The sequence below is a fragment of the Battus philenor genome, unplaced genomic scaffold (assembly GCF_028537555.1).
Source record: "Battus philenor isolate CCGP_79_NKW_IND1 unplaced genomic scaffold, ilBatPhil1.0.hap1 SCAF_23, whole genome shotgun sequence".
In the NCBI taxonomy this organism is placed as follows: Eukaryota; Metazoa; Arthropoda; class Insecta; order Lepidoptera; family Papilionidae; genus Battus; species Battus philenor.
Genome location: NW_027181686.1, coordinates 1,355,347 through 1,366,980, shown reverse-complemented (window position 1 = coordinate 1,366,980; position 11,634 = coordinate 1,355,347).

Sequence of the window (11,634 nt, the reverse complement as noted above, 5' to 3'; positions counted from 1 at the left end):
CTTATGTAATGTATCCTTAGAAGGTTTTTATAAATAAATAAATTCATTCGTTTACTTTTTAAAATACGAACGAGTAGCCAGTGACAATATGCAATGAATAAGACTTCTAAATCGTCAGTTATTTTAAGATTATAATTATTAAGCTACCATTTACTCATAATACTGATTTGCTGCGAAGAACTGGCCAGAAAATCAAATGTTGTTAGTGTATATATTTTAATATCAACCATGTAAATCATCAAATTTCATCATGAACTTCAACTGTGAGATATAGGCCTTCATAATAAATTTAAAAAAAAATTGGAATCTCATCAGATATTCGCCTGGTGGATAGATGTCTTACGATGCGTTTACCGGTTCTAGGTCTCCACTCTAGAAGCTTTAGATCCCAGCGATCAAAATGTAATGCAAGACATGCACACATGCAGTGGTAGTCGTGCAACAGAGTGCACCGCCCACCAGCCCGCTGATAAATGCGAATTATACAACTACCACCGTTAAACCACTCAAGACGTGTTTCACCCCTCCACGGGGCATCTTCAGGAGTTTATTACACCAAACACAGAGTGACTCTTATCGCGGCACTGTGGCACTAATCGGTGTAACATTAGTCCTTTTCTTAATCAGGATGGACTTCAATATTTAATGGATTCAGGCGTTACATTGCGGAAGTCCATCCTAAATAAGAAAGGACCAATATCTAGCCACCTCCGCACATGCAGTGGTTGTCGTGCATGAAAGTGCACCGCCCGCCAGCCCGCTCGTAAATGCGCATGCGACAGACAATGCAAACTACACAACCGCCACCGTAAATTCACTCAACACGTGTTTCACCCCTCCACGGGGCATCTTCAGGAGTTGTTACACAGATTAGTGCTAAACACCGAGTGTTTAGCACTAATCTGTGTAACAACTCCTGGTCCTTTCTTATTTAGGATGGACTTCCGCAAGGTAACGCTGATTCCATTAAATAGTCAAAATGTAATGATATTGGATCGTCGTTTCAGCCCACTGCAAGGCATAGGTTTCACGCAAAGATATTTACAGAGGTATAGGTAGGCTTGTAAGGCGGATTGGCGATCGAAGTGTGGTATTACAGTATGCAGAGTATGACAATCGCCATCCTCTAGAACTTAATGCACAAAGTATGAATTATATATAAGACTGTATTCCGGGAATTCAACCCGCGAACAATGTTCCTAAGTCTCAGTGCTTACCGCTATGCTATCACCGCTATGACATTGAATATTAACAAAATATATAAATATATTTGTTCTGGACTTACGTCGATCAATACACGACGATATTTTTAATTCGAAAATAATTCTGGAATATAATTTGATTTCAAAATAAAGATGTGTTCACACTAATTTTAAAAATTCACATCTGGCGGATTGCTTTTATAATCTGATATTTTTCCATATTCTTTTGAGGAATATTAACTTTACATGTAAATTGTTATAAACATAAGTAAATGTATTTTTAGCTAATTGCAATAAGAAAATAGTTTCTGATTTAAATGACCGAAATACACGAAGAAAGTAGGAAGATATATGGTAAGTTTTGTGTTCAGCAGTTTTAACTTGACGGTAGAAGACTGAGACTTGAGATCGTAGGTCGCGGTTTCGATTCCCGCTATACAATCTCATCTTATTCTCTTATTTTAATTCAAACTGCATTTTTTATGATCCCTGCTATTGGAGACCTCTCGATCCCCTATCTCGTGTGGGACAGGGGCTTTTTATTTCTGATAATTTATTCATATAATTTTTTATTATTATCATTCTCCTCTTTCATGTATCATATTATCTGTCGTACTGTTTCTTTCGTTCTACAATTTTCCCAGTCTTTCTCTTTAATTCTATTAGCCATACATCCATCCTCAACCACTACATTCTAGGTTTCCTTACTATTTTATTTTGCAACATTACATTAATTGTTCATACATTTAACACATATTTTCTTTATAATCATCATATTATATTATACTGTTTATTGCACTGTTTTTGGCTACAACTTTATTTATTCTCTTTTTTTATTTTAGTGTTTAGTTTACTGATTTATTTATATTCACGTCCGTTTGTTCATTTAGTCTATTATTGTGTTTTATTTTTACCTGTTGCATATATCACCACCTTCCTGCAGTAGCTGAGAAAGCATTCTCTCTCTCCTTCTTCTTGCATGATGGCCGAGATATTCCTTTCCTCTTTTTACCTATCCGGCACTCGGAATCCGCACGCAGTCTTCCGAACGCCGGACAGTGGGTCACAAGGTGGACCATGGTTTGGCCCACGCCCGGTTCACAGAAGCACGAGGGGTCCTCCTTGAGCTTGAACCTGTGAAGGTACTCAGACAACCCCCCGTGACCAGTGAAGAGCTGGGCCAAGACCGCATCCATCTCGACATTGCGAAGCACGCTGTAGGCCTGAGTGGCGTTCGGGAAAAATATCCTCGTCACTGAAGCCGTAGTACCTTCCATATACCTCCAAACTGTGCATTAATTATATAAGGTCATCACTTCTCACGATTTTTCTAAAGGATAGGCAGCAATATCCCCTGTTATCATAATACCACACTGCGGCCGACAACCTGCATGCCAAGCATCTCTAGGAGGTGGACTATGTCTTTCAAAAGCCGTCTACAGGCTAAACTAACGACGACAACGAAGGTTCCCTTAAAAGCCTACTTTTAGATCGCTTAAGCGAACATTCCATGTAGTAAATAGGCTCACATTTGTGCATTGATTACATGTATAAAATATAATATTTTTTCTTTTAACATTGGATATAAGTGTAAAGGCTTTAAATACGTCAAGATATAGCTTATATATCATCAAAATTCTGAAACTATGACACCTAATAAATATGATTTTTTTTATTGCAATGTGGCCAATAACTTCTGGCATTTTAACTGAAGATATAGATAGTACACAATAATTATTATTTTTTTAGTTTTGATTTTTATACTATGATATTATTATATTATTTATTATTTATGATATGTTATATTATAGTCCTTTTAAATCTTTTAATCTGTAACTATTGACACTGTATAGATAATTAAAATAATAAATAACTCGGTGTGTTCGCAGCTTTATTGCGACGAAATCGATTTTTATTGATTTATTTTGAATTACCGTAACTCCGATCGGATCGAGGTGATAGGTTCTTTATTTTTTATCACAAGGAGCGACTAATCCGATTTGTGAGCGTGCGGTTGGTGTCGCACGGCGAATTATTTCCTTGAGTGGTTCTTTAGTTTGACGTGTGGAATGTATATTTTATAATCAAGTGTATATATAGTAATACCCCGCTTTACGCGAGGGATACGTTCCAAAAAAAAATCGCGTTAACTGAAATTCGCGTATAACGAGGTTTATGATTAAACATGTCAAAAATTATTACAAAAAATACAAATCATTGTAATCGATCACTTTAATTCTAGGAACACTTTATGCAAAACATACTGTTATTTTTTACGGAAAAATACATCTATTGTCTGTTGGGTAACGTTTTGTTTACGTTCTTGTAAAATACGTTCATAACACCCAACACTGTTTTTAATTGTTTGACAGATGGTCAAGGCACCATAGAGAAGTTGATGATGTTGATGGTAAATGTTGATGGTAGCTTCTTGTTCGTCGGTTGCTTCTTGTTCGTCGGTTGCTTCTTGATCTTCATTTGCTTCTTCCTCTGTTGACCGCACCTCCGCTAGCCCTTATAATGAGCGCGGAGACTCTCAACAGCGCGATGCAGATTTTCGTTGCGTCTACTGTGGCGCCATCTGTCATGTATCTGTTTCACTGCCGCCGCCGCCGCGATGCGATTGACGGTCACGTGGGTAAGAGCTTGGTGTTCGAGTGGCGCGCGATATGCACGCCACAAACCATTATCTAAAATTACTAATTTTTAAGTCATTTGTATGGAATTAAATAAAGCCTTATGATTATTTATTTTAATTATATTTCCTGACAGAGAGAATGTACTACCTGTCGCAATTTAGTCACAACCTTCATGTCAGCTGGTAGACGCCTACTACAAGGCATATGACTCCCCTAAAACTATCTATGTAGAGATATACCATAATCGCCACGCATAGCAGGCAGATTTTTAACCCAAGTGTGGTATTGTGGCAGAGTATGTTGTTGTCTATCCTATAGAAACTTGTTCGTGAGTAGTGGCAGTGATATATAATTAATAAGCATAGTTTGAATTATATTAGATTCCAAAGATCGCAATTCAAAACCAAATTCTTTTAGTCCAGGTTGACTAGATAATATAAGGTTTTCCGTGCCTGTCATAAGAGTAGGGCAACATGCAACGGGTTCGCAGGCGTTGAGAGTGATGGCCTTTAATATCAACCAGAGAAAGGCAGCATCACGTGTTGGTACAATATAGTACGGATGCAAAGGCACAGCTTTCTCCAGGGAAGTGTCTTGGTATATACTAAGTGGCTTGGTCTGAGTGGCACCTGCGAATTTATAGGAGATCAGACGACCAACGAAGTGGTTATAGTGGGTAGGAATCTAACATAACCCTGTCCTTCCCTAGAAAGCAGGATATCGTCCATCCAGAAGAATTCCTCCGATACCCAAAAAATTCCTTCTCCAAAGATTGCCACGATTACTAATTCGTGGTCGCCACTACTACTTGAGACGAGAAACTCTTCAATATTTAATGGAATCAAGCGTTACCTTGCGGAAGTCCATATTAAGTAAGAAAAGGACCAATATTTGGCCACTTCCGCACATGCAGTGGTAGTCATGCAACAAAGTGCACCGCCCGCCAGCCCGCTGATAAATGCGTATGCGGCAAACAATGCGAATTACACAACTGCCACCTTTAAATCACTCAACACGTGTTTCACCCCTCCACGGGGCATCTTCAGGAGTTATTTTACACCGATTAATGCCAAACACAGAGTGTCAGCAACTCTTCAGTCTACTTCGGTGAGTTTATCGCATTCTACTAGCATAAGTTAATGTACTTTAGAGTGATAATAATAAATAAAGTGATTTATTATTTAAATGAAAATTATGTGTTGCAATATAAATTTCCAGCGTGTAAACTGTAAAACTGGTGAAGTTCAAAAAGAACAGTAAATTTTTTAAATTTAAAATAAGTTTAAATTTTGCATTATTTTGTACAATATTTTTTTATATAATTAATAATGCTTTTTCACAATATAGCAACACTAAGAAACATTAAGGTTTATTTTTAATATCTGTAAAATTTATATTTACTTTATTGGAGGTAAACAGTAACAAAAGGCAGTAAGAAAGTATAAGAAGAAACACTTAGAACACTCTTAGAAGCTTAGAAATATAAAATTAGTTACAGTTGTTACCTTATAACTATCTCACTGAGGACATATAATGATTTATAATCAAATATATCAATCTAAATCAAATATTCTTTTTTTTTCTTTGCCTGCCATTGTAGTTGTAGTTTGTTTTGTGTTTTTTTAATTGTTTTTTATTTGAATGAAATAAAAAATAAATAATCCAGGATATCATAAACACTTAGGAGGAGTAGATTGACGCTTAACCGACAATAACACGAAACTAAACGACAATTTACGAGACAATTACAAATAGATACACAAAAACTAATTACGGATTATCCATTTCTGGATATGTATCAGTCAATCGTTCGTGACAATCGACAAAGGAGGCGATGGAATCGTAAACGGAGACAATAACTTCCAACACCCACCAAATATACCATCGTTGACATATGCAAATGAATACAGGATGATCCATACAGGATTGTATGGGTCTGATCAATTAGACGTCACATTGTATGGTAAACGCGTTTGTAACCAAATCTTCGAGAGAGGAAATTGGGAAGTAACCTTCCTGTGGACTTAATTACTTCGAAGTGAGATATGATTCGATAAGTTTTACTTAGTCATCTCGGCTGAATAGAACCTCAATTTTAAATATAAAAACTTTGTTATACTATTAAGTATATTTTAATTTATTTTCTTTTCAATTGATTCAACGAATGTGTGACTTTGAGGTACAAGACGCATCTCTTATGTTACTCACTTCCACTCTACTTTTGTACGAACACGTGGTTTTCAAGTAGAGTTCTGGAAACTACCAAAAACTATCACCATATCTGTCTTACGTCTTCTACTAGATATAGGAGAGTCCCACAGACTACCAATATACAGATAATAAGTAGTAAGTCCAACATGTGGACCGATGTCAATCGCTGCGCTTAACGTTCCGTGGTTCCGTGGCTTAACTTTATGCTCCAGCTATTGCAGTATGTGGTCAACTAACTGCCACTTCAACCAGTCAATTTTTTGGGCTACACGTATACTTATGTTCATAAAAAAAAATTTGAACTTAGTAACTTTAACAAAATTTTTTTTGTATATTTTAATTACGTCAAAATTGTTCAAATATAAAATGTTATATATGTTTTCTTTAATAGTTATAATATAGCTTTATACGAGGTTCTCATAAATTGATACTTGTCTGAAACAGTTCAATATATGTTTGACGAAAATTTTGATTAAAAAGTTAAAGATTGTTTTAGAATCAATGCACGTAACTTCGACTTTACATATATTTATTGAAATATTTATTATTTTATTGGCTAGCCTACAACTGTTTACACTTATTGGAAAATTTACAATGTAAATATGTGACATTTACATCGTTCAAGCCCATAAATGCTGTCTGGAAGTAATAGGCCTCAGGAATAGATATCTATGGGTGATATCATATCGCCACGCTTGGCAGGCGGGTTGGTAGGAAACGATAGACATACCTCATCAAAATTGCAACTAAAAACCCAGTAAATAAATGCTCTAATTCATTCAGATACTAAGATACGTAGAAAAGATTGTAAAAAGGGACTGGAAGGCCCCCTCTGGGATCACGTGAGCGATCCAAAGCCGATACATAATGTAATGTATAGTTTTATATTTATTTATTTATCGTATGATCACACAGCTATTTGTTACTTGTTACTTGTAATTCTTTTTTTAAGTGTGATTTTTTGGAGTCCTTCTGCGGTTTCCGCTTCCGCTTGTTCAATTAAAAACTCAGTAAATAAATGCTCTAGTTTCTTCAGACACTGAGATACATAGAAGAGATTGTAAAAAGGGACTGGAAGGCCCCCACTGGAAGCAGGCGGGCGATGCAAAGCGGATCATTGTGGCGAAGATCAGGAGAGGCCTACACAATGTAATGTATAGTTTTATATTTATTTATTTATCGTATAATGACACAGCGATTTGTTACTTGTAATACTTTTTTTAAGTGTGATTTTTTGGAGTCATGTGGTTTCCGCTTCCGCTTGTTGCTTAAAAAATATGGCACCATCGGCGTAGACGGTAAGCGATCTAGTTCCCGTGCCGATGGTCAGATGATTCACTAATTATTAAGGCGACGCCTGGCGCGTCTCGCTGCCATTAAGCCCAATCTAAAGTCGTTAATTTAATCCTACCCACGCCGAAGGAAGTCGATCATAAGCGTTTTTAAACTACCCTCACTATTGGCGTTCACTGGAATCAGGATGTTCTGAATTTATTTTATGTCACACACGTATCGCGTCGGTACGTTTCGAATAATTATCTTTAGTTCGTTTGTATCTATTAGATGCGCGTGCGCAACGTAAGTTTAAATTTAGAATTTTTATTACACACATTAATATAGGGAGTTCCAAGGTCGTGACTTTAGTAATAATATGATTATATCGTCATGGTAATGGTTTATTATACATTTCATTTTGAATTTCGATTAGCGACTTTTTTACGCATATTTTTTTTGTCTCTTCCTTGCTTGAGAAAAATATGTTATTTTTATCCATTACTAGCTGATCCCGCAAACGTTGTTTTGCAAAGAAATAATGTTTTTAATTTACAAATAAAAAATAAGGAATGATCATAGAGGGGTGAAAATTTAGGGTTGTATGTGTTTTTATATGTTGTATCATAAAAAAATTAAAACAAAAAATTTCGTCGAGAAATTAAAAAAAAATATTTAGGGGTGGACCACCCTTATCACTAAGGGGTATGGAAAATAGATAGTAGCCGATTCTCAGACCTACTGAATACGCATATGAAATTTGGTAAAAATCGGTCAAGCCGTTTCGGAGGAGTTCAAGTTCGAACACCGTGACACGAGAATTTTATATATTAGATTTTTTAAAATTAAATTTTTTAAATTTTAAAATCATTAAGGAATATTCAACCCTGTCGTACAACAAGATAGAGAGTACAAGAGATCCCCAACAACGTGGACCATATAAAAATATGCTGACATAATGTCGCATACGTGATATATCTAATGACGAATACTAAAGGCGGTGTATCTCGAAAGCGCACGCAACTATTTGCATATAAATCATGAAATTATAATACAGTTCGTCGACAATATGTCATCCAATAGCGACTACTCGGCGGAGAAATTAATGAAGTAATAAAAAGGCGCGATTCCAAAGACCATTCGTTGGTATTGAGCATCTGTGAAGTTGACGAATTGTTCTTGACTTTCAATTCAAACGTACACATTTTGTGTGGTTTATACGGGTCGGTTGCAGTATAAGAACATTTTTAAGATAAAACACTGTAATGTATTGAAGTATTTCTTGAAGACTCAGTGACGTGAGAAGAACACCATAAGAGTCCAATTTGATACAATCATCATATGTAACTTTCCCAGATGGCATTCTTCATCATATCCTGAACCTGAGAAAAGCTGACGAAAAACACATGCATATTTTTATAGGAGTTACATGAGAGAATTTTTATTTTAATATCATACCGTATATATGGCATACACAGTTGCCCACAAAAATATTAATAATCTAATGAAAATGTTATAAGTGGCGCAAAAGTAATGTCATAATGTAAAAGTACGTTAATTTTTACAAATGACGCTAAATATATCTGTGCTTTGATATTTATAATTAACATATATAGAGAATTAGATTCCAATAAGCGATGGTGCGGTTTATGGCTCAAAACGTAAAATTATTGTTGTTGCTTATTTAAAAAAATTTACAAACAAAACTCAAACAATCAACTATATGGCCACGTGCTTCGAGCAAATTGAACTAGAGATATCACCTCAAAAGTTAACATTGAAGAAGATATCATCAATTTGGAGCCAGATATTTTGCAAGCAACAATTGAAAATACCACAAACAAGCGCAATTAGATACCAACTCGGAGGGTGGCCACTTATATAATGTAAAATTTTTAATTTAATATAATAAATTTAAAAGTTGTAAATAAATTTTATTTAACAACAAAACTATTTTTGTGATACGTAACAAAATGGCTGCCGATTCAAATTATGACATTACTTTTGCGCCACTTATTATTACAAGCTTTTCTATATTTCTAGTACTAACTTTACATTGTTATTTTTCATAATTTTATTTATATTCGTATCCCTATAGATCACACTGTCATATTATGGATTACATAACTTTTGAATTTAAACATATTTTAACATGGAACTTGTAAAATTATGATCTATAAATTTATAACTATATGTATATATTTACGATACGATATCGTAACAGAAATAAGGAGATCCCTAGAATAATCAAAATCACCGATATGGCTCTCAAAATGCTCGACTAAAATAGCAGTGGTTAGGCAACATCGCTCATGCAACAGATGGCCTTTGGGATCGAAAAGTTCAAGAATGACGACCAGGAGACACGGCGTGGATAGATCACCACTAGGTGAACCGAAGATATCGTCACGATCACGTCAAGTCACTGCATGAGGACAGCGCAGGATAGGTCAGGGTTATCTTTGGAGGGAGAAGAAGGAGATGTATATATTGTTAAGAGATGTATATTCGGAATTTGAGGAATAATCTGGATATTGGCGTGATTAACTGTACAGATAAAGCCTGCCGATTGGGAAATTAAAGTGGCAATAGCCATACCATGAACCAAATTCCACTTGACCACTTGAGTAGCATATCTACCCTCAAGTTCAAGGTCTTATTGAAAATCTACATTTTAATTTACATCATGTAGCTTCTGTAAATTTCATCTATACTACATTAAAGATATAAGAAGGCTTAGAGGCGGTGACAGAAACAGTTTTCACAATAAAGGCACGGCTTAAGCATCCATTGATTTATGATTTCCATGCGAATAAAGAACCTGCTAGTGTTGCCGGTATGAATGGACGGGCTAAGTCATCGGATAATAAAGCAGCGTTCACAGTGACTGCTTTTACTTACAATTAAGTTACTCTTAATTTTATAACCATGTTTAATACGGTGGAAATTACTAAAAACTCCATTGATGTAAGATTTATTATCAAAAGTAAGAAAAGGACCAATATTTAGCCACTTCGGTAGTGGTAGTCGTGCAACAAATGCACCACCCGCCAGCCCGCTGATAAATGCGTATGCGGCAAACAATGCGAATCACACAACCGCCACCGCCAAATTACTCAACACGTGTTTCACCCCTCCACGGGGCATCTTCAGGAGTTATGTTACACCGATTAGTGCCAAACACAGAGTCCTATCATATTTCAGCCGATAGACGAATTCTTCAAGGCATATGCGTCGTCCAAAGATCCGGACCGGTCTGCCGACTTCCTGCAACCTTTTCTTCTTATGAGGTATGTAAGTGACCACGTCTTGGATCTGTACTGTAACAGTACTATTACCCTGCAATTATATTTTAACAATCAAAATTACATATACGTTTTAATCAATTAGTAACATCTGTAATGATTAGTTCTAGAATTTTGATGTAAAGACTACATGAAAGATCATATCACTAGAGAAATTGTTCAGAACCATAGTTGTATGAGAACTGAAGCCAAGAGTTAAGGCATCTCAAAACGGAAGAATCAGGCTTCAACTTATCTATAGTTGCTCAGAAAGAGTTCAATAACTTAACCCTTAATAGCCTGATTTACGAAAGTGATTTTTTTTTTAATATTACTGTGTTTGCTTGAGGGTCTAGATAATGAGAAAAATAGTTTTTTTTTTTATTTCGTTGTAAAGAATATTATACAACAGTAAAATTCGTACAGCCAACCTATAAAAAAAACTAATAGTAACGTGAAAATTCGGTTTAAAAGATTGATATCAAAATTGAAACTGTACGCTATTAAGGTTTAAGAATATAAGATTTAAGTTAAGAAATACTTGAAAAAACCTAGTTAACTCTGATATACAGAATAGTAAGCAAAATAGAGAAATGTCTGTGGAATTTAGACATAAAAATTATTATATAATAAATTTGATAAAATGTTCCTGCGTCTTCTATATAATCGTGTATAACGACCGAACATTTTCAAGTGAAATAATAATATCAAAATGCTGTGAACTCATTCATACGACTCTTGAATACATTAGTTGCGAGTGCATTGTGAGTTGGACCACAATGCTGCTCTGAATCAAAACGGGGATAGTTGAGAATTAAAAATATCCCATACGTTGCTACCAACACATCTTACTCAGGGCTGGCTATTTCACAACTTACATGTTAATCGATTTAAATACGCTTTAAAAAAGTGGTCACAAAAATTTTTATTAGACCGTCGTGAAAAACATACAAGACATCAATGATTTATATAACAATAATTATAATTCCTCTTCTTCTTTTTAGTAGATGGAGATCTCCTGCAAGC